Below are 25,264 nucleotides of genomic sequence, written 5' to 3' on the forward strand. Positions count from 1 at the left end.
GTGATGCAGTATATGAATAATACATTATTATTATTATTATTATTATTATTATTATTATTATTACTTTATTCGGTCTAGTGAGGCCGCACACACTTCACAAGAAAGCTACTATATGCAAAAATAGACTGCAATAAAATGCTTTCATACAAGGTGACTTAAAAACAAAACAGGGACACCGGTTTTGTCGGATTTGGTGCTCTGATGAAGATTATTGTTCCTGTTGTCACGTTTGACGTTGTGGTTTATTTCCCACAATCGCCAGCAGAGAGAGCCATTGGGTAATCTTTAGTCACTGTCAAAAGCAAATTGACTGACAAAACGGATGTTGTTTACATTGCTTGTTGAGTGGGGACTTGAGATAGAAGATATACAATATAACTTGAATAAATTGATTAAAATCTGGTATTCACAAATATAACATGTATTCAGAGTAATTATAACAAGCAAAAACAATAATAGCCTCTGGGTTATTCCATTTCACTGACATAGTGTGTTTTAGCCAAATTCCCATGTTTGTTTGCTTATTGAAGACCTTTGAATCAGCCCTGTTGGGAAATTAAATACAAATTTGGTTTTGATGAGATATTAACCAACTGTTTGGACAAAACATTACACAGTTTCCTTTTTTGTAGCTAACAAGGGGAAGTTTGTGGCTTGGTTTTCTGTGAACAAGTTAGTTGCTATGTGCAGTTTGTGTTCTTGCCTGTCCCCTCAGTGCTACGCAGCACAGGCCTCAAATTTCATCTCTGAAAATAAAAAAAATAAAAATTGATAACATTTTGTAGAATAACAAGATTGATGACGTCGTCCTTTCCTCTTCCTCAACTGTAAATTATTGTCCTTCCCTGTTAACCTGCCTCTTCCCGTTTGACATATTCAGAATAAGAATAATTAATCAATGAAACTGTCACAAATGTGTTTGCCAGAAAACCTCCATTAAAGCTTTGTCAAACAACATGCAAAATTCATGCACTGGAAACATGCGATGTGTCAGGCAGACTCATTCTTGCCAGCTTTTTTTCACACATGACTACACATAGGTCAGACTGTAAAAAATGGTTTGACAGGATGCTATCTGCTGTATGAGTGGCTGATAGATTTCAATAATTCCTCAATGTTACTCAATTGCAATATTTTCTTTCTTTGTTTGGATAGTTTATTGCAATATTGATGATAGAGCCAAACAGACAGTCGTGCTCATCTCAAACAAAGAACTAATTCAGCCGTAACATTCTCACTTTAATCAGTACTCAACCGCTCTGTGAAATGCAATGACGAAGAGACAGGTGGCATCTCATCATGACCTCTGGAGTGACCTTGTTCACCAAGATTTCACATTCTGCCAATGTTTCTTCTCCCAGGTGTGGCATGATTTACCACTGCGTTGTCAAGAGTCCACACTCCAGCTCCACAAAACCAATCATTCCTTGGCATCATGAAAACAGCATGTGACAGCCGCGGTCACCATGGGCAGTTCCCCCTGTGACCATCCCCACAGGGGAGGAGCACTAAGGTAACGTGCATGGCAACATTCTTTGTGCTGCTGGGGTGTGTGAATACAAAGGACTGTAAGCCATTTCCAACAGAAAATCAATAACATAAAATAGACTAGATTACAGTAATATACAAACCACAGAACTGAACTGTATTCAGGTGAGTTGATAGCTAGATAGAAATGGGGATTAATGGGTTGATGATCAGTGATTGTCAACGAGTGTGCTGGGGCACATTGGTGTCCCGTAAGAGTTCTTAAGGTGTTCCGTGGCAAATTATAAAATTTCACTTGAATGGCGCAGAAATAATTCATAACAATGTATGTATTTTTGTTAATCTACCTATGCCAGTTACTTAGAGGGAGACAGAACAAATGAATGGTCTTCTAATAGATGGCTGAACGTATATAATTGACGTGTATCCACTTTTTGTGACATTTTTATCTGGTGGTGTGCTGTGAGAGTTTTCAGCCTTAGAATGTATGCCTTTCATCAATAAAGGTGGGGAATCACTGGGATAGACAATAGGTACCATTAGCTCCCCATCAGGTGTTACTGCAGGCAGAGAGAATAGATAATAGGCATTACACAAACAAAACTTTACAGCCAAGTCACACACATTAATGCAAAGGTGAGCTGCTGTAACATAAAGCACAATAGCTGTGGGCTTGACAGATGAAATGGCAATGCAGCAGTGTTTTATAATCAATAATGCATGACTGTCCATCTTCAGCGAAGGAAAAGCCCATCCAAATACCAAAGGCATGAGGACTCTTTTCATTTTATGCTACTGAAGGTCAGTGCATTCACATCTATACTGTACTGTTTACACACACAACAGAGAAAAAAATTATACATTTTATACATTTGAAGAATTGTGCACATTTGCAGTAATGAAAGGACACATAAGACATACTTAGTGAAGTATAATTAGTATAATTGGTGATACTGAAGTCTGTATCTTATAATGTAATTGCTACATCAATAGGTCACTACAGATTGTTTGAATTATTAATATTATTATTATTATTATTAATATTTTGAATTATTGACCAAGCTTAAGAGCTCTCTTTTATGATGCAAATGGTTCATCAAACTTACCATTTTGGGAGGGGGGCTCCTGAAAGGTGACTATTTTGCAGGTACAAGGTTTTAGCCCAACACCAGTGATATTTTTCTGAGTTCCTGAATGCACATACTACAAAAACAAGCACCAGATACCTCATCCCCTCATTTTTACTGACACAGATGCAAGAAAAACAACACTTTCTTATATTTGTGCAATTGCTAGTACTATATGCATCTGCAGTACATACCTGTATGTTCATGCTGTAAAAGCACGACAATTTCTGCAAGTATGATGCACAAGGATGCAGTCATTTTCCACCTACCACATAAACCCACATCCCCACGATTGCTCGGATCAATTAGATACCGTTGAAGGCTAATCCCAGAACTGTCACAGTGACTTCCTAATATTTTCTTCTCCTTTGTAAATCCATATTTTTCTCACACAAAAGTAAATACAGGTAGAGATGTGCAGTTTGAGATGAAAAACTGGGAGACGCTTTGATGGATGGTGAGCAGGGACTCACAAACAGAGCAAACGGGCAATTAACATGACAATGGGGATAAGGCCAAACAAAGACACAAGTGTGTTTGGTCTGCAGAAGTGGAGGTTGTGCAGATGTCTACTCTGTGTGTTGCTGGGGGGGGGGTGACAAAAATACGGTAAATAAGCAAATAAAAAGCAAGTAATTCGTAAATAATAAGAAAGAAATGCTGAGGGAAGCCAAGATCAAATTTCTGTGTAATGCTTTCAATTTAAAGATGTCGCGAGGGAGAAAATGAGCGTTCAAGTCTACATACTTCGGCAGGGGGTGACCAGAGTCTTAAGAGGGGTGTCGACATGTCGCACAGGGGTAAATAATGAATGTTCTGAAAATGTACACCTACTTCATTTTTTATAGCCGCATATTTCTATAGCTGTTTAAAATGACAGGTAGATAGTAACTTAAAATTCGCCACCTCAGACATTAAATTATCTCTCACTTTCTGATGTCATTAAACTCACAGACTACATTTACATGCAGTCAATATTTGGGTTAAGTCAAAATTACTGCTCCTGAAACGTTCCGAATAACCTGTTTACATGCGTGAGCAGACGGAGTTACTCCTGGATTTGAATACCTCAATGTAAACGGTGACGCACAGACACTGTGACACAAATAGACGTAATACCCTCTAGCATCAATAAAACATTATATTCATGTCACTCATCACAGGAATAAAGCAGACGGGTTACCCCTAGCTGCAAATGTTTCGCTATTATCGTTTACCTCTGCGTTGTGTACCAGAAATAGGTGCAGATGGTACTGGGGATGGAGCGGACACGTCTCCTTCAGTTTCATAAAGGCATAAAAGTAACAAGACAAAAATCTCTGGTAAAACAGAGGAGTAATGTTGCATTTACATTATACAAAAAATAAATTGTACTTCCGAGTGATAATTTTCATCATTTCTCTTCCTGAAACCAGATTGCCAACTCAGCAAGGCAGACGCATCTTACAAGCCAGAGAAAATTAATGCTATCTGCTAATCATGTCAACACGATATGTTTTGTTCCACATTTAAAAGGCTGAGAAACACCGAGAGCACGCAACTCTCATGTTACAGTGTCACAAGCTCTAAATCCCAACTCTCAATTGAAAACAGCATCACGTCTTCCCACGCTGTAAAAACTGGGGTGTTTGCCCAATGGGAAAGTTAGAAAGAGCAATTTTTAGTTGATATCAAAGCATTTTAGAAGATGTTATGCCTTTTAGCGACAGTGAAATGAAGAGAAAAAGTTTATACTTGAGTTCAGTGGAAGGGAAGGCATGTGAGAGCACAAGGTAGCTGGTGAAAAACAACAAACCTCAAGCGATACGCACAGTTGACCACAAAGACTTAGTGGTAAGTCAACACAAGAGTTTGGTGGTGGTTATTTATAACATAACATAACATAACATAACATAACATAACATAACATAACATAACATAACATAACATAACATAACATAACATAACATAACATAACATAACACAACATTAAAATTACAGCTACAATTTTCCAACAGGAATGTTTAACAGACCGCAAACTTATGCTGACCAATTTACTAGTTTGTTGCATGTAGTGATAGTAGCCACTTGTTGATATACGACTCACGTGAGAAGTTTAATTTGTGCCAACTGAGATAAGTTATACTGGTCGGGCAACTGTGCTTTCAGTTGGGCTGCAAGTTGAGTGAAAGCAAACAGCAGTATGATTCCTGTCATTTTTACCCTAAAACGCCTAAAACGGAACACCCAAAGTAAATTTGAAGCTGTTCTTGAACCATTTGGAGTATCTGTATTTTAGTCTCTTTTTAAAGTTGACACTTTGAATTTTTCTCCCCAACTGTCAGAATCTATTAGAGTGCTACTGGCTGTGAGTAATGCAAGTTTGAATACACAAAAAGATGAATTTATTGTCTGCCAATGTATTATTTTAAAACATCTGCCTGGAAAATGAATGTAGCATTAACATGTAAATAAAAACGTATTCTCTGTCCACTACTGTTATTCATCAAATGCAGATGCAAACGCAATGCAAATGCAGTGTGTGGGTGCGTGCGTGTGTGCTTGTGTGCGTACGTGTGTGTGCGTGTGCATGACAAATACAACTTTTTCTAAAGTTTATGGAGAATGTGTGGCGTCAGTCAGATGGTTGTGAGTTCTGGAGGAGGGCAGCAGAGAAAGTGAATGTTTTGCTCTCCGTTAAGCCTCCAAAGAAGAATATAATTAGGGCAAGAACAAAAGAAGCTGTAATGCGCAAGAATGTTGTTACAGTATAAAGGAAGGTAAGCATTTCAAAAGAATGTCAGTAATCTGCTTGTACCGATAAGTTATCAAGTGGCAAGTACAAAAAAGCACTCTTCCTTATTGAACCCAAAGTTAAGTACCCTGAGTTGAAGGAAGCATCATCACGTTGCAGAGGCGGACATTTGGCCAATGACTGACTTGCACTTTGTACATTATAACAAAAATGTGAGTTACGTGTTATGTAAATGTTACAGGGAATGAAGTACTTTTCATGTGGTGGTAAACGTGATATTTTACTTTACATCATGAATTATTGTGGAATGCAAAATATTCAGAATTGTTGCAGGGGTCATGACCTATACCTTAAAGTGGAATCCTGTAAATGTCAACTCTGTGCATAGTGAAATATGTTTCCAACTAAATACTAAGCGTAAAACATACCTATATCTTCTTTGTCACCAAAATCCAAAACAACTAAACAGTGTGCAACCATGCCTGATGGCTTATCACATGGTTGAAATACACAGTAATTTCCAGTCTGTGAAGAAAAGTTTCTATCTGATTAGTGTTGTGGACAAGAGTTCTTTGTTTTGGGTTTTAGTCTAACAGCTTCACTGTCCTGGAATCACTTTGCAACCACAGAACTCCTTTCTTACCAGTAAACAGACACAGTGAATGTCATCAGCCATATCACAATGCAACAACTCCCCCAACTGAAACAGATAACACCATTCTACAGAATGGTCACTGGTTCTTTGTTACAGTAAATATTTTATCTACAGATTGAGGGTGACCTCAAATTAAACAACACATTTTCACCAACATGTGTGTCCAGTTAGCACAATGCAGTTTTAAACGAGAGAAGAGTGTGAGATTTTCAAATGCTTTCAGTGGGGACGCTCTGGAATTTCCAATGCACATTTGTCATGCTTTTAAGTGATTTAAAAGTGAGAGGAATGGATGCATTGTGAGGGAGCTGCGACAAAGGTGGGGTGTTGAATGGCTGCCTATGTCCCTGCCTGACCACTGCATCTAGATAAAGAAATATACTGTTGTGTGTCATCATTGGTTTTAAATTAAGAGATGTACCACAGCCACTTGCATTATTCCAGTGATAGACGAAAGTGCAAAAGGTAAGGCCCATGATGATCTTAATTCTTGTAAAAAGGTTGTTTGTAGCAATAACAGATGCATTATAAAACAGATTTAAAATAGAAAGTGAGAAACTCATGAGGATAACAGGGGCCTCTATCAAATACATACTTTATGCTTAAATGCTGAGGTTTTCTAATTTAAAATAAAAAGAACAAGCTATTTCTTCGTTCACTTATTCATCCTTTCACAAACAATTTACTGTCAGAAGCACACCCACATTACCATAAATAAATAAATAAATAAATAAATAAATAAATAAATAAATAAATAAATAAATAAATAAATAAAGCTTTAGGCCCTACTGCAAATTTGAACCGGTGAAAAAAAGCACATTGACTACTTTCCAGCCACTTTCAGACAATTCTTTTATACTTTCATTCAGAGAGAGGTGGCTTATTTTAGTTGGGCAACCACTGAACAAAGATGTGGGGAAAGACAGTGCAAAAAGACAGAGGAAGAAGGAGGAGTTCAAAAACACCCATCCCCCTCTCTATGTGGGGAAATATGCAGCCTTGCCATCTATTATTGCTTCCTTCAAAGACCTTGGCTTTGAATTAAAATGACAGATTGAATTTCCTCATAATAGCTAAGACCATCTTAATTAGTAATATTGATTTTATGAATTGTGGCTTGATTGTGTTTTGTTGAGATTTTTTTTTCTTGAGGCAACAGGTTTCATTTATGAACTGATATGTACGTATGTTTGACAACTGACTAATTATGAACGTACACACAGACACACTGCTTAGGTCTACTTTCATAAGAGCACATTTTGATGTCAGCTGTTTTGATGCCTTCTCAATTGAGGCTATTGTGTGCATGTGTGTCTGCGTGTGTGTGTGCGTGCGTGCATGTGTGTGTTTAAAAATGGTTGGGGGTGGGTAGAATCTGATTATGCTGGTAGTGCTGTTCCCCCCCACCTCTTAACAGTTAAGACAGTCTAATTACAAAGTGGGTTTGAGCGCTTGGAACATTGCAAACAACAGCTGTCTATGGCATGAGTAGGAAAGTCAAACACACGGTAGAATGAACACAACACACCCTGATTATAAGATTGACACACAATTTATGTGTTGTCTTTTTTTTTTTTTTACTGTGAACTGGGGGGGGGGGGGGGGGTGAAGCATTTCTAGTAGTAGAATTTGAAAGTAGAATGAAATATATTATCTTGAGGTGTGTGTGTTTTTACAAACAATTCTGAGATTTCATCCAAAGAATTTCGTACCAGATCGGTTGTGCCTCAGGTTAAAAACAGCGGCAAAACCTTACAAGGTGTCAGTGGAAATTCAGCTACTGTGCGTCAAAGACATAGGAAAGAAAGAAAGTGGGTTCATAGGTTTAAAAAAAAAAAAAAAAAAAAAAGAACACAGAACCAACTGAATGAAGGGATTTTTAATGTTGGGACTATAACAGGAAACGATGATTTGGACAAAAGTAGCTATACTGTGCGTTCAGTAGGGCAGGTGGACAAGCAGTAAAGCTTAAAGCTTATGATGGTTCAAAATTTTTTACCATAGTGTTTATGCTGAGAGAAATGAGTAGGAGTTATCTGAAAGGAAGAGTGAGTTAAGTATGACAGTAAAATGATGAGACTTAATCTTGAAATCGGCCTTGTATTTATTTTTAATGTAATTAGTTGTGATGCTATGACCCTCGGGCAGGATATGAATTAGAAGCGAAAGAAGAATTCAAGATGGAGCTAGACTAAGCGGTTCATAGCTCCTCAGGTAGAAAGTTGTGATTGGTGAAGATTATGATGAACTTGTTAGCGCCAACATTTAAAGTAGAAATTGATGGAGCAATGTTTTGTTGATACAGAAGTCGCTATGGCTTCTTCTTCTACTACTACGTTATTTCCAATATATTTGGTCACTCTGCATGTCAGAAGAATTTGTTCTGCCCAAAAGTGTTACGGATCAATATTTTAAGCGGCCATAAAAACAATGCATCAGATTATAATTTTAATTCAAACTCCATTGAAAAGGTCACGAGAGAAACAGATCATTTTATTCTCATTCAGTTTGCTCCACATGATGTGGTCAAACCCAGTGAGGAAATGCTATGCGTCACTTCGACTAATTTGAGTAATAGCACTTCACTTTAAACATTAATACAAGCTAATTCCTTTTGGGCAAGGAGCTGCACAGATAGGCAAACAAAAGATAATCAATATCATATGGTGCATGGCCTCAGTAGCTTCCCCAGCATTCTCATCACATGCCTCTGAGCAGTTGTCTATCAGCAAATTCAATGTCAGACACAATGTCAGACAGGCAACATGTTCAGGGCACAGAGTTAATTATGACACCATCATTCATGACGTAAAACACGCTCCTCTAATATGGGACCATCAACGCAAAGAATCATTGCATGCCCTTGCCTCACATAAGAAGATTAAATACAGTTATGACATTCAATATGGAATTACATTTAATATTTTCTTGTGTAATGTTTGCGCCGTTTTGTTGTAACCCTAACCCTTGTTTTTAATTTAATTTCAAAGGTTTCCAAGGCCTCTCAGTGTAACCCTATATTTGTGGCCCATGAATGTACACAATAATTACTCTTTTTTGCCCTTCATCATATACACACACTCTCTTTGAAATGTGAGGACACACAGAGTCTTTCCTGTATGTGATGTACAGTACCAGGCTTCACCTAGGGTGTATTTTTTTTACTTGCCTTGTGACAGCTGTATGTGAAAGGGTCATTGTCACCAGTAAAACAAATCACGTGTGTCAAGGTGTTTCAGCTAATTTCCTGTTTTTATAATAATAAACATCACATTCTTATTTGAACTGAAAATGTATAATACACCCATGGAATGACATTTGATAAGAACATTCCACTTGTGATAGTGTGTGTTTCAAGTGGCTGTTGTTGCCTCCTCCTTGACACCCATATTGCGTTTGCATTTTTTTTCAAAGATGAAAGAGGATTGTCTGTGTTGTTTTCCACATCCTGTGTATTGAATATGATTTGTGGCTCAATATTATCACACTTAATACGACATCTCTCGATAGAGTGTATGTGTGAGCGTGCATGTGTGTGTATGTGCGTGTCACACTGTCTATCTGTGTGTGTTTGTGGTGATAATTCTGCTGAGATGCAGACAGAGAGTAGGGGAGGGGTTGGAGAGGGTGAAGGAGGAAGAGGAGGACTGAAGACGGTGTCAGCGCTGCAGTATGATCCTGTATCTGCCTCCTGCAGTCACAGCTATTTAAAATGCACTGCCATAGACTCTCTCTCTCTCTCTCTCTCTCTCTCTCTCTCTCCCCCCCCCCCTCCCTCATGTACACAGACAGACACGCACGCACACACACACGGACAGACAGGAAATGGCCTCAATCACTATAGAACACAGCCCCAGTTTTTCATTCCAGATGGGATTATGATGTTATTATTGCACGATGACGCCACCTAACTATATTAACAACAGAGCACAACCTGGGACATTTCAATCATTCACCTTCCCTTTAAACCTCGAAGACTTTTCATCAACCCCTCCCTGCTTCACACATTGTACACACCCTGGAATAATACCAGAATTAAACAATTCACCTTTGTGCTCCCTGCTGCTGGTGAATTAGTTATTATCAACATGGTGTGATTATGTTGGCACAGTGATGCGTTGTCAACATGTATGCATCTGACTTGGTGAAGATTCAGTGCTACAATAACTTTTCTGGTGGATCAGATGTTTTTCTGCAGGTGGAGGCTGTGGCCCATCCGAGAGCTTGGCACAGCTAAAATAGCATGAATAGACTGATGATCGCTCGTGTGGGTGGATACGCCTTCACTTCCCCTCCCCACCCAATGGAATGTGATAAGATGGAAAAGGAAAGGTGGACAAAGACTGGAGATGGGAAGAGGCTAAAAATAAGAGGAATGTGAGCATTTCAAAAAGATGAGGGCCAAGAAATGGACAAATATCTGAAGCTTTGAAAATCATGATATCAACATGATAAAGAAAGAGGGCAACAATTTGAAGACATATTGGAATTCTCAAGGATAAAAAAAAGTATAACAAAAAACTGAATTTCACTGAATTAACACTTTATGCAAGTCTCGTTTTATTTTTTTCAAATTGATTCTGTCCAGATCAACCACACTAAAATGACACACAGGCAGCAGAGTCCAAAAGGAGGTGTTATGATTTTTCGTGTTCAAAGGTAATGTGATATCCTATAAATATTGAATGCAGTATGCCGTGATGTGGGCTGTCCTAAACACTATACAGAGCAAAAATACTGCATGCATGTGCTCATGGTCTGCGTTAGCAGCAAAGTGCACGTTTCCCCCCCCCCGGCCCCAGTTTCCACAATCTTATCATCTCCCTGAGGAATCAACATGAGGGCTTGTCTTGCACTCCTATGCCAGCTGACAATTAGCCTGTAATTTCTAATGCACTACAAGCTAATTGAACACAAGGGGCTGAAGGTGTCAGTCACCGTTAAATGCTTGTCACAGCGGCATATCTTATTACTAACTTATAAAGGATGATTTTGGTGAAACCATTTGGAAATTTTCAAACTGACTAAAAATGTGTGTGTCATTAATAAAAATGTATTGTATTTGAGCCTGATTCCGCCGTATCACCTAGCATAAAGAGCTGAGCTTGTGATTCAAATGTGTAATAATAATAATAATAATAATAATAATAATAATGTATACAGCACTTTTCTGGACACTCAAAAACCTTTTACCGCGGGTTAATGCGGCAGCGCACATTGTTACGCTGGATTGCGCAGGGAGATTTCCAAAGATTTGCCCTGACCATGTGCTTGTGTCTGCAATGCATGCAAAATCAGCTTGGTGCGCTATCAGGAGCAAATGCATGGATACGTTTTAAAAATGTGCTTCCATTGCAGTGGCATGCTTGGGGAGGATTTTCAAACTTCTATCCTTCTTCTGTAAAGGTGAGGGGTCACTGGTGTATGTTTCCTAAAACCCTACGAGCGACCAGCAGATAAAAGGGCACGTGCTAACGACAGAGAAGTTTTTTTGCTGATTGATTCCAAAGGAACCAGAGAGAGGACACCTTGGTGTATAATGTGCCTGACAGTCATACAGACTGGGAAGCATGAGAGAGAGAGTGAGCGAGCTCAGGAGTTAGGAAGTACAGTATCTAAATCATGAAGCACACTGCAAGGAGAGAGAAAGAGCTGGTGACTATTGACTGTGATGTGTGGTTGTTTCCTTCTGGGAGTCATTGTTGATCATTAACAATAGGACAATGATGACCAATATTGTAAAATGCGTGTATTCGTGTGTGGGTGTGTACTTGTATACATATATATATATATATATTTTTTTTTTTGGGGGGGGGGGTCACCTAGACAGTTTAGTGTTTTCCATGAAAACTAACATAACGGCACAAGGGTTTTCTAATCATCCATTAGCCTTCTAACATAGTTAGCAAACACAATGGACCATATTAGAACACTGGTGGGATGGTTGTTGGAAATGGGCTCTTATACACTTCTGTAGATATTGCATTAAAAACCAGACATTTGCAGCTAGAATAGTCCTTAAAAATGTATAGAGTATGCATGATTGGTTTAATGTTATCCTCATTGAAACAATAGCTATTTTATTGTAAAAATAAGGTCATTTTTAAGTGTTTTGGCAAAGTCACTAACAGCAGTTAGAAATCTCTCTCTCTCTCTCTCTCTCTCTCTCTCTCTCTCTCTCTCTCTCTCTCTCTCTCTCTCTCTCTCTCTCTCTCTCTCTCTCCCTTTTTCTAGCTCTTGCTCTCTAACGTTCATTGCATAAATGCTGAGTCAACAGGGCTTTGTGCAGAATGCCCCTAACATTGTGGAGTGGCAGTTATTACCTATGACCATAGCACAGACACACTGGAGAACACAATACCTGTTTGAATGCGTGGGAATGCGATGTTTGTTTGTTTTTTCTCAATGAGATGAATCTGTTTCCCCATTTGTCACAGTTATCTTCCTTGTTTCTCCAGAAATTCCAGTCTTCCAAGAAAGTTAACCCATTTTCTGCCTGTTTCTCATGAGGCTCGAGGGAAACATGACCTAATTAATCACCTCACTTTAGTTATTTTTGGTAGATTATCTTACAAAACATTTCCAAGGGATCACCAAGGATCCCTTGGAAATGTTATACCAAGTATATCAGACCTGCAACAAGAGGAGAACATACTGTAAAAAACAGACTAGTTGTTAGATAAGTTGTGTTTTCCACAACAGCGGTCCACATCGTTTTTACGAGTGTATAAAACTCTTCAAGTCATCATAGAAATCACGAAAAATCCATAGATATACCGCACCGGACGACCAGCCGCAGGGTTCAAAACTTGAGCAAAAAGTAGCGGCTTATAGTCCAGAAATTACGGTAATTGAAATGAATAGAGCTGTTAAATTCAAGTTCATATTAATCATAACTGTGCGGGTCCACATTCTATGACAGATGCAGACTTTAACGATGTTGGAACATCGATTGTGCAGTTTATAGAAGACATTTTAAAAAACAGGAAGCGTCCCACTAATGTAAGACATAGAACAACCATCTGAAACTCACAGCCCGCGAGCCAATTGCGGCCCGCGGTACAATAGTTTGTGGCCCTCTCCTTAATATGAAAGTTTAATGTTATAAATAAACATAACTAATTACTTGACAGCTTTTATTGTGTCATTGTCCACCACTGCTTACTTTGGGGACAAACTTTGTGGTGTTCTCCATTATAGCGTCAAGTCTCGCTCAGGACTTTCTGCCGCATGTGATACATTCATGGACAAACTCCAAACTCCGAAATTCCCTATTTAACTAACAACGGATCATGCACGGCAAATGATTCATCCCAAGGCCAAGTGTAGTTGCAAATTTACTGTCTAAAAACCTGCTAGACAGCTGTATGCATACGGAGATTGATCATGGATGGCCAAGAACATGGATATCAGTCATGGTACAAGTCTCCCATGGTGTGATCCTGAGGACAGAGAGAACGGATGAAACGCAAATCTTGCCTAAAGTAATGTCGAGCACATTGTGATCCAATTGTGGTCTAATTGCGGTCTAATTGCTAAGTTTGCAATTCATTGCAGACAGCTAAAAAACAACCATGATAATCATCGACACTTGCGCTGCACATACGTACGTCTACTGTTCTTAAAGAAAGTAAACTTTCCACAGTGTCAGTGAAGGCAGCACCGGTGAAACGACAGAGACCAGAGACACACACAGAGTAGAGTGAGAGAGGAACCTGTACTCTTCCACAACATAAGGAGACGGGAATACACAAGAGATATTAATTATTTTTGCTCGATTTATGCAAAGTGGACTGTCAATGCCTTCAAGAGAAGACACATAATACTCCGATCCTTGTTTTACCTTGGCTGGATCCGGACTCTTGACAGCCTATGCTTTTTTGGAGCGGTGCACCGGTCTTTTTGTGTGTGCGTGTTGGGGCTTCAACGGTGTTTCAACTGGTAAGGAAGTGAATGCAGACATTTATTTGTTATTTTGATGTGGTGTGTTTGCTGTCGTTAGAGTAGCATGGATGAGCAAGCCTCCTTTTAACAAGTCATTTCCCTTAAGAGTGAGAAAGAAAAGTGCATTTACTATAATGCAGATAAAGGGTCATTCTGAGGAATGCTTGAACGGCAGAAAACTGGAACCCCTCCGGACTAGAGCAAACAATCCGTTTGACGTCTGTACAAGATTGGTAAGATTAAGTTACTATATTTTGGGACCGACTAACAGAGAGCAGACCCATTAGGTCAAGTTAAAAATAAATCCAAATGTCTTAATAACTGATATTTAACGATTAAACATAATCTTTATCCAGCCATCCTCCCCTGGGGGCAGACTTATCACAATAGTTATGTAAAACATTGTTAGTAAGGGAGCGCGCGAGAGAGCGTGCGCACGGATGTGCTTGTGCGCGTGCATGCATGCCAAAGCAGGCTCACTGGTTGTTTTACAATTTATCTAGCAGAAATGATCAAGAATCAAGGCGTGTCCAATTTTCATGTTGCTGGACTTTTTCTTGAATAGTAGTCTTTATGACACACGCACGTACTTGCGTGCGCACGTACGCACACATATGCACGCACTCAAAACCAAAGCTGCATACTGTCACTTATCTTAGGTTTAAGGATATTTATTTACAATCGGCTCTGGTATGCCAAACAATTCAAACAACCTCCTACATGTCTGTGTTTATTTGTGATCTCCTTTATCTGCACTTGATGTGATAGAAGTAGGCCTATTTATTTCCTTCACTGGAAAGAGAAAGAGAAAGAGAGAAAAGGAGGACGGAGACTGTAGATATAATCATCTCACACGCTATTTGATTTTTTTTTTTCTTCCATCGACAGCCAGCTGCTCTCACTGTGTAATCACATAAAAACCAGCCGCACGACACACCAGTAATTTATGATTCATCGTAGCCAAGGTGACTGAGTCAATGACAGTCATGACAGTGGTCATGGTTAGTCACCAAAGCTTTATGGAAAATGTGAAGAAGGTCTAGATTGAAATATTTTAGATCCTTACATGTGATTCAGTTAAAAGAGAGAACATGTCAACAAAAAACAACAACAGTGTCTTCCTGCATTGAGGTTTTCCTAGGAGTCTCCATAACAGTGGTTGTGAAGCATTGTGCGGATGAGAGACAGTAAAGTGGGATTCACCAACTATCTTCATGGACAGTCAGATTAGGGGCTTGAGCCGCAAATAAAAATGAAATAAAAATACCATTTTGGAAAAACATTATTTGACATTTATTATATATATTGGATGGTCTGACGGGGCGGGATTGGACAGTCCGGATCTGGCCCAAGGGCTGCCAGTTAAAGATCACGCTGTATAATAAAAGAAAAGAACACCACTCGCCTTTTGTAGTTACAAATTGAGTAATGACTAATGATTATATACCACTGTAGCTTTTTGTATTGAATTCTTTCTGATTTGATGTTTTAAGTAGGGCTGAGTCTGATATATGAAAAAAACAACCAATTACCGATTAATCGGCTTATTAATTTTAAGAATATGTACAGAACATATTAACTTATTTTTTTGTCACTTCCAACAAATATATAAATTAAAGACATTTGACTGTTTTACAATACATTGCCCTTCAGTATTTGTTTGTTTTTTAGACAGAGAAATTTAGGGACAAAAAATTGCAAAAAAAATGCAAATAAAAGCATTAAAACTTTGGCAAATGTATGCATGTACTGTTTTATGAGAGACTAATCGAATATTTGGACAAATTTAAGACAATGTTGATTATTCTTCAAAAGCGCTATAATCCGCAGATTTAATCGGCAGAAGGATTAATTGGTCAAATAACCCTATTCGTGTCATATTCTGGTTTGTCCATGTAACTCTTTGGCTTTTGTTAGTAGCTTATGTGCTTCACATCCCATATGCGTATCATTAACTTTTAAACTCTGTTATGACTGTAAGTTTTCCAATTGATTTTTGTAAAGTTACCCCTAATACTCTCACCCCACCCACTCACAAACTTACACAAACACATTTTGTCTCTGTATTTATTTTGTGGAAAGTTTCTTACATACAGAAGTTAATATATATTATTTTGCAAGAAAGCGTTTTACTCATGTGTCAAGAAACAATGAGGACAAGGCAGGGCTTTGTGATGGTAGAAATGCATGTTTAACCCATGTGAATGAATGAAGCCTCACATTCCACAGCAGCAGCCTCTTTGCTGAATGGCAGCACAAACTGCTGTTTTCATTACTCATTACTACCCCCTGCCTTCATCAGTAAGGACACAGTAATTTACCTCTGAAGATCTTGACCCGATCAAGACATCAAAATAGCTGTATATGGTAACATTAGTATAATTATCCCCCTGCCCAAAAAAACAACAACCTGTGCCTGGTAACCATTGCATTTTACTCCTCACACATACCCAATCACATGCAACCCCCTACCCACTTCATCGACTTGTATGCAGTCTTGTATAAAGGACCTAAAAGTGATACTTGATAAAAGTATAGGTGTTTTAACTGAAAAATATTTTTTGACCTTGTGGAATATAACTTAAGTAATGTGCTTAAATATCAAAAGTCGTGTTATTACGTTCAAGATAACTAAAATGCTCCTTTTTTTAAGCGAGTAGTCGTACAAATTTTAAAGACTTTCTGATTACCTGTGTCTCATTTTCACAACCTCCTTTTTAAGGTATCACCACCACATCAGTAACGGCAGGACTGGCTTTCTGCTTTGTGGTCCTCTTTTTTTGTTGTTATAACAACGTTGTTATAACAACAAAGAATTACTTCATGTTTTATTATGAAGTATTGAGTAACTAAGATTATGATGAATGTGATGGAATAAAATATATAATTTTGTATACATACTTTACATAATAGTATATTTTTTATTTAGGCCATATAGTGGAATAAAAGATGCCAGAAATATAAACCTGTCAGCCAACACTGCCATGCTTTGTTGTTCAGAAAAAAGGTGAAAAATAGTTAATGAATGTACTCGAAGAATACAATCAAATAATATTGTGTAATATCATCTTACACAATGCTTGCATCTCTCATCTAACTTATACACAAAACCAATGTGTAAATGTTGGGTGGTTTCGAACTGACACATCAATGGATTTGAAAAAACAAAAACAAAAAAAAACTACAACCTTTATCTGGTTGGCCCTGCTTCTGATTTTCTCCATTGATCATTTTCTCAATTAAAATTCACTTTGCGACACTTCAGTATCATCACTAACGCTAGGAAAAAATACACTGCACAACTCTCAACTCAGTATTGATACAAGGTCCGCTGTCTATTTTGCAGTGATGGCATTGATCCTTTGCCGCTTGGTGGGGTTTTTCATTCTTAAAGGGCAATCTCACTGTGTTAGCCTAGAAACGCTAAGACTCTGGATTAAATAATAAAAGAGCCCTCCGTGGGAAACACTGCTTAATCTCATGGAATGAAATTTTTATGCATCTTCTATCTTTCAACTTGTGATATATGTACTGTATACTGTAGTGTTTTACTACATCATTCCGAGTTGGCAAATTTTGGATACCGCAGTAACAGGTGGACAGTTAATCTCTTTATTTGGGTCACATCTGTATCCCCCTCTTCTCATAAGGATCAATGCAGTCAAAGTTATTCACTGTAAAGCCACTTTGCTGTCTAAATTAGAGTCCAAGACATTAATGTAGTGATCAGAGGCTTATTATAGCAGAGGGTTTGGAGTTGTTGGGTGGCAGGGGAGGTGCCACTGTGGGGATTCAGGCACAAGCACATTTTAATCTTCACCCTTGCTGGCAGGGAGGGGAGAGAGGAATGTGTTGTGTTGGTCTCAACTGTTGATAATACTACTATTGTTTAGTCAGTGCGGCCAAAAGTCTGGAATTATCTTAAATAGTTGGGCAAGGAATCCACTGATATGAACCAATGAGTTGGCTCAATTTAGTCATACTGCCTGTTCATATTCCCAGCATTGTTTCTTTGAATTATAACAATTATCTGGGGAAATTAATGTAGGCTTTAGAAGGTACGTATAACAGGAGACTTCCCAAAGGGGTTGATGGTTAACAAAAACAGCTACATGTGAGAGAATAATAGCATTTCCTATACAGATAGAACAATGCATATAGAAAACAATGTTGCTTTTTTTGAAAGTGTCTAATTACGAAACAGATTAGAGATCTAAGGTTGTAATCAATGGATTTGGGTGAACCTAATTGTAGTTCAGGGTTGTAGTATCCTCTAAGAAGTCACAATAATAATGCAACTGGAGAGGTTTCTACGGCATACTATTTTTTGTTTGTTTTATTTTAAAGGGAAGGAACCAGTTTTTGATGCAATTACTATTGGTTCACAGAGATGACTCAATAAAACAAGGAAAAAAATTATAGCAGTGTTCTTTATTCATTACCAAATGTGTTTTGGCAATTATATTTCTGTCCTTTGTTTAAAAGGCTCCATTATCCTATCAGCGTTATGCACATTCCAGTTGTGTAACCTTATTAATTGCATGCAAAACAATGAACCACAGCATCACAATATAGGGCCACATTCTAAAAGTGTGGTTTTAGTCAACGTGTGACCGTTAAATGGTTGAGGGCAAAAAAAATAGCATATGTATGCATGATTTTGACAAAACCACTCATTGTTGATTTTTATTGAGTACGAGCAGAGCATTAATTACCAAGAATAAAATCAATGAATCTGGCCTATTACTGTTGATAACTCCATTGATCCAATTTTAGTTTCAACCAGTGCAAAATAATGATGCAACATATGTCGCAGCAATTTGCTATTAGATTACTTAATGGTGATACTTTTATCGGTGTGTCTGATGACCGAGGTGTTTAATGTGAGTAATGCTCATTTGACATGCTGATGTTTTCCACAGTCATCTGTACCTTCGCGTGGGTGTGAATTTGACATATTTGCTTTTTGAATACTTCTCCACTCTACAAATAACCGCACTAGAATAACTTGCCCGGCTCGCGCACTATTTCCACTCCTATGATAATGGCTATGATTAAGGTTACATAGCACTGTCCAAGTCTTTAACTTGCAGTGGCAGAGACCCTTATCAAACAGAAGCTGTATCTTAATGAGCGGCTAATAATCTTTTGATAATTGCCAAGTATAAACCCCATTTATTAGTGTTCGGACTGCTACAAAAGATGAGCTTTCATTGTGTTGCAATCAGATTTAAAGCTCTGTGAAGACTAATACCTTTTCTTGCTGGGTCGTATAAAATGACATTTTAAAAAGAGAACAATCTTACATGCCAAATTAAGCCATCAAGCTTTGAGTATTATCCAGTCTGCATATGCGTTCGTAAACATCCAGTAAAATAGCAAATGTGACCACAGCGCAACCATTTGAATGTTAAGGATCAATTAAGTGTACTAATCAGTTTTAGTTAACGTAGAGATCATAGTTCTGCCTGCATCTATGACCATTGTTGGTGGTGATTGCTGCAGGATTAAAGAAGAGAAATAAACTTAGCTGGGCGAGAACCACGAGGCTGTGATCAGGGATTGAATGAGAGAGAGAGAGAGAGAGAGAGAGAGAGAGAGAGAGGGAGAGGGAGAGGGAGGGAGGGAGAGTGAGAGAGAGAGAGAGAGAGAGAGAGAGAGAGAGAGAGGGAGGCAGGGAGAGATGGACTGATTCACTCATTAGAATTACTATATTATTTAAATCCTGTATTGGGTTACCTTAAGAAAATAAATCTGAACGCAAGTATGTTCGCAAGTATGTATGCATGTATTTCCATTAAAACTAGCTCACACAATGTTTTCGGTAAAATCGGTTAGTAAGTATATTCTTCCTTTATCAAATTTATTATATTCAAAATTATGGCCACTAAATCAACATTAAAGTTATAATCACTTTATATCTTTAAAACCTGTGGTCAGACAGATAAATGACATATTTTGCCATTATATATTTTATAAGTGGGGGCGAATGAGTCCATATATTTAGAAGGAGTGACAGTGGGTCTTCTTTGGGATGTGACATGGGACCTAAACTTAATCCAAACACACAGCAGCCTGGAGGGCATTAAGGGTGAGTGGGGGTTGGAGGAACAGATTCTTAAGCAGAGAGCTTCCCTCTTGTGAGCATCTGCTGCTTTGTTGCAGTTGATAAACACGCTCCACATGTTTTAAACAGCCAATAATTGTCTATAGTGTATATAAACAAACAAGGGTTCCCCTATATTGTTTTTAGTTTATAAATAGCATATTGTATGAGATAAATATGCATTAAATATTTGTGAAGTTATCACTGCCCATTTCATAGCAGTTTTAGAGAGTTTGCATTGCTTTTATGCCTCACTGTTTACGATAAACTTCATAGATGCATACAGTTCAGATGATGACAATGTTGGCCAACAGAGGAAGTAGAAATACTGTAACTTAGAAAAAGTCTAAAGAGACAGTTATGACATTGCTCTTGAATAACACACACACATGCACACATAGACACTGATGCTCTCGTCCAGCTGCTAAGTATGTTGTGTCTTTGAACATCCAGCCATCTGTCCTTCCATCCATGTATCCATTTCCTGAGCTGGGTATCTTCACTATGGTTGCAGGTGTGCTGAAGCCTATCCCAGCTAATTTATAACTCACAAGACAACCTGATTCAATTTGGCAATCGTTTCAACTATTCAATTTGGAAACTGTTGAGCATCGTAAGAATACATATAGCATGAGAAGGAAAATTGTTCAAAGCGATGTGGTTTTCAGGCTTGTTAATTAATAACTACTGGACCAACAATTAAAGTCCCAATGATCATCGTCACACACACATCTGGGTGTGGTGAAATTTGTCCTCTGCATTTAACCCATCCCCATGTGATTTTGATCCATCCCCTGGGGGAGAGGGGAGCAGTGAGCAGCAGCGGTGCCGCGCTCGGGAATCATTTGGTGATCTAACCCCCCAATTCCAACCCTTAATGCTGAGTGCCAAGCAGGGAGGCAATGGGTCCCATTTTTATAGTCTTTGGTATGACCCGGCCGGGGTTTGAACCCACAACCTTCCAGTCTCAGGGCGGACACTTTACTAATTGTGGACAATATAGTGTACAAACGTGGTCTCCAAACCGTGGCCGCATACAGAATTTTTTTTAAAATTTATTAATTAAACACGCTGAGGGCAATAAATGTATTGTTTATTGTTTATGTTTTCTCTTTTTTTTTAAACAGCTACGTAACAATTTTCTGTTATAGCGTATAAGACAAATAGTTTAGATTTTCAAGATTATGGTGTGGTCTCAGGCCTGTATGCGACTAAATCCTATCTCAACATTCAGAACCACAACACCAGAAAATTGTTGCAAGCATATCATCTTTAAAACCGTTACTTGATAATTATCAATGTTCATAAATCAGACCTTGCTACAGAGAAGAGTGGAAGGAATCATTTTTATTAACTTAATTTTTATAATTATTTTTGTTGTAAATAGTTTTTTCCTTGTATATCTTGTAAAACTACAATATATCTATCTATTAGTCTATTAGTCTATATCTATCAATTTATTAGTAGTAGTATTGGCATCTATGTTTTTACACCCTCCTTTCTTGCTCTGCCCACCTCTAGACTTTTTTTAAACTAGCCTTTTACTGAAAAATGGATGGGGGGCCGCAAATGGCCCCCGGACCATAGTTTGGACAATTTAAGGGAACAATATGCATCATGCTTCCCTTCTAGCTACAACCTGACTAAAAGTAGTCACTACAAAATGAAAACCCAACTATATTATTTGAGGACACAAGCCAGAGTGTGCTTTACAGTATGTGTTCAAGACCTTGTTGGGAAGTTTTCCAAACGAGATATTATTATTGTATTATATTTAAAGAATGTCTTGGCAGTACCTATTCATATATATATATATATAGTATATGTGTGCTGCATGCTCACAAACTTCGACAACAACTACATGTACTACTATAATGTAATCATTACTTAAATACAAAAATCACTTTGAATCAACAGAAAACACACACGCACTCTCTCTTCCCCAAATCCTTCAGTTAACTGTCTTTTTTTTTTTTTTGGGTGAGTAAGAAGGTGGCTTTTTTTTTTTGGGTGAGTAAGAAGGTGGCTGCAGTGCAGATTGAAGGCCAATGATTTTGCCTGTCTGACTAACTTAGGGAAACAAGCTGGAAATGTCTCCAGGCTAGTGCAGCTAATCATTCAGCTCACAGAAGAACTAATCGTTAGCCCTCGATGTCAGGCTAACCTTGCCATGCTTTTTAGTGAATGTGTGAATGCATGATTGCATCTGTATATGGGAGAGCATGTTAACGAAAACTGGACCTCATCCAGCCATTCCATTGTATGGGGAAAAAAAAAAAAAAAAAACAGATACTGCCGACTATCGAATAATTTAGAGCTGCTTGACTGTTTAATTGTATGAATAAGACAATACACGTGCCAAAAATAGTTTATACTCAAGGTAGACTTTTAACCTGTGTCTTATCATTGCTCTCTTAAATCCATTTTTTGACCACTTGTGTTTTGGTGTTGCAGGGTATTATGAATTGTTTTATATTTTAAACAAATCTGAATAAGCAGATTTGTCTTTTTTACACGTGAGTCTTTAATGTCTAAGAACAGAGTAATGTAGGTAACAGCCCTTGATGTACAATTTTGTAGTGATGACAAAATGAAGCTTCAATTTTTTTTCATGAACCAGATGTAGGTTTTGATTGTCCGAAAGCACACTGACTCGCCACTTCTTTTAACCAACTGAGTAGTCCAAAAGTACAATTAGTTGAAGAAATGAAGAATATTTGAAGCTTCATTTTCCCATCAAATCAAGCATGTACAAAGATAAGCAGCTGGCTGTTGTATCTGATGTTGTTTCCTGCCATACTCTAAGATAGTAGTTTGTAGTTTAGCCCCCGGATTGTGTTTTGGGGGCTGCTTTTTGCTACTCACCTCAGCTCCCAGCTGTCTGCCTGTCTGTAGCTTGGAGGCCTTGCAGTCAACTACACAGGAAAGAAGAGACAAAAGACAGGGAGCCTTTTAGTAGAACCCCCTCCCACCTCGCCTCCACTGCAATACACACAAGCCCACATCCACCATCATCACCACCTTCTCCACTGGCTCCTAAATCTTTAAGAAAAAAAAGAAAAAGAATTCCCCAGCACACCCTCTCTTCAGCTATCCCCTTGGCCTCAATGCCCTAGCTGTTCCCAAACCAGATGTGAGGATGATCGCTGGGGAGCGAATGCCTTAGGCAAGGCCTGTTTGTTATGACCATCACTTTTTTCCATCAATATTTTCTTATATTTCCCCATAATTTTTGTCTATTATCACATCTAAATGATTAAAATGTATTATTTTTCTTCTTCCTTTCCTAACAACAAAACGATCTTAAGTTCAGTGCTGAGTTTGTTTGTCTTGGTAATATTGTAGCAATGTCATGTTAATTTTCTTTCACAAATGGAATTTTCCAACAATTAAAGTAAAGTAATTAAAGTAGTAGTAGTAGGAGGAGGAGGAGGAGAGAGAGAGAGAGAGAGACAGAGAGAGCCACACAGAGAGGGAGAGAGAAGAAAGAAAATTAAAACAACTTTCTGTAGACAAGAAACATGTCCGGTTGGTTGTGTCTAAAGCTCATCACATTTACTGGTATAATGGATAACGTTTCCATTGCATGGGAACCTCCCAAGCAACGCCCTGGGGCTTGACAAATACTTGACGTGTTCATTGTTTGCTTTTGTGTTTGTTAGCGTTTGACAATGCTATGCAAATTAACTTGGCTATGATATTAAATTCGCTGTTAGCTCTGAATGTTGCAAAAAATTGCTGGTACAAAGAGCTTATGTTTGCTCATTGTCTTAGAATGGTGTATTTCGATTTTAACTGCCCGTGTGGTTAATTTAACGGTTACTTTATCTGTCTTTAGTCTTAGATGAGCCAGCAGTTTCAGCAACAGTGAACCACAGAATTTGCATGCTGCAGAGGGTTTTTGCTTACATTTCACTTGGCAAATTATATCCATCTGGTTTTGGAAATGAAACTTAATTACTGACAAGTTTGTCAACATTTTTTAAATTATTTTTCCACGGCGCTGCTCTTCCTAGACTGCAACTGTGTGCAGGGGGGCGTGGCACTCCAGGCAACACTGGGAAGCTAGCGCAGCAGCTGCTTTCTCTGTTTCTTACTGTTCACGTTTCTCACTGATCACAGTTGTACGTACTGGCCCAGCCTTAATAAAAAATTCAGAGTCAGCCCTTTCCGACACCGAGACAAGACCATGTGAAATTGCCTATTCTAAGATAAGAATTGATTTTGGTGACCATTGGTCATAACTTGCAGACATTCAGTGGTGTTAAGCTTTTTTAGACTTACTCAGCAGCAGTAAACTGACCAATGGCAGAGACAATGGTCCCTGCATCCCCCCATTCAACGATGTATGGCTGACGTCGCAACTCCGAGCTGGTGCTTCATGGTGCGCAATGTCATCATGACTGTGGTGGGTGAAGAAGCAGTGTGTAGTGTGAATAGAGAATTTTTTTGCAGCCAATGAACAAGTGCTGTATAGTGGGAGAACCCTATGGTCCTCGAGGAGAGCTGTTCTGTTTGTTTCTTTCCCTCTTTCAACACAATTGATTCAAATGATCATCTCATCACCAAGCTCTAAAGAAGTCGTATAACAATCTTGATTAGTTGAATCTTGTGTGTTGGATGACGAAACTATATCGTGATCTTTTTTTTTTTTTTTTTAAAGAAATCGCTAGTTTTATTTTCCCGAGCAAAAATAAAAAACATAAACAGCTTGACAAAAGTTATTTAATCATTTTATTAATCATGTTATTTAATAATTTTACTCTAAAATATTCAAGATACAACAGCCTCTCTGTCCTTGTTGCTACATTATCTGTCCCCCTTGATCGCACTCCATCAGCTTTTCCTCTAGCACTCTATCTCCTGCCCTGAATTTACATCACAACTTAACACTTATCTTACCTTTGCTGCCTTTCCTCTTTTCATCTGTTCTGGAGAATAGTCTATCGAGCCTGTCCTGGATCGTCCTCTGGGCCTCCCCCCAGTGGGACATGCCCTGAACACCTACAAACCACCACCTCTGGAGGCGTCATGGTGTAGTCCTAACAAGATGCCCAAGCCATCTCATCTCCCTCCTGGGTGACCGAGTGCCTCACCTTATTTCTAAGGAAGAGCCCAGACGAAATTCATTTCGGTTGCTTGTATGCGGCATCTTATTCTTTCAGTCATCACCTGCAGCTCATGATCATAGGTGAGGGTCAAAATGTAGC

At 38.4% G+C, this 25,264-nt stretch overlaps 1 protein-coding gene across 2 annotated transcripts in view; it reads left to right on the top strand.

Moving 5' to 3' along the window:
- Positions 1-13,662: 13,662 nt before the first annotated feature.
- The window catches only part of LOC125975325 (zinc finger protein 516), a 36,249-nt gene continuing 24,647 nt past the window's right edge, over positions 13,663-25,264 (top strand). For both annotated transcript variants that reach the window (XM_049730695.2, XM_049730693.2), the window contains exon 1: positions 13,663-13,945. The gene's annotated coding sequence lies outside the window, so the exon portion shown is untranslated. The remainder of the gene's footprint in view (positions 13,946-25,264) is intronic.

Source organism: Syngnathus scovelli, chromosome 9 (assembly GCF_024217435.2).
Source record: "Syngnathus scovelli strain Florida chromosome 9, RoL_Ssco_1.2, whole genome shotgun sequence".
Lineage (NCBI taxonomy): Eukaryota > Metazoa > Chordata > Actinopteri > Syngnathiformes > Syngnathidae > Syngnathus > Syngnathus scovelli.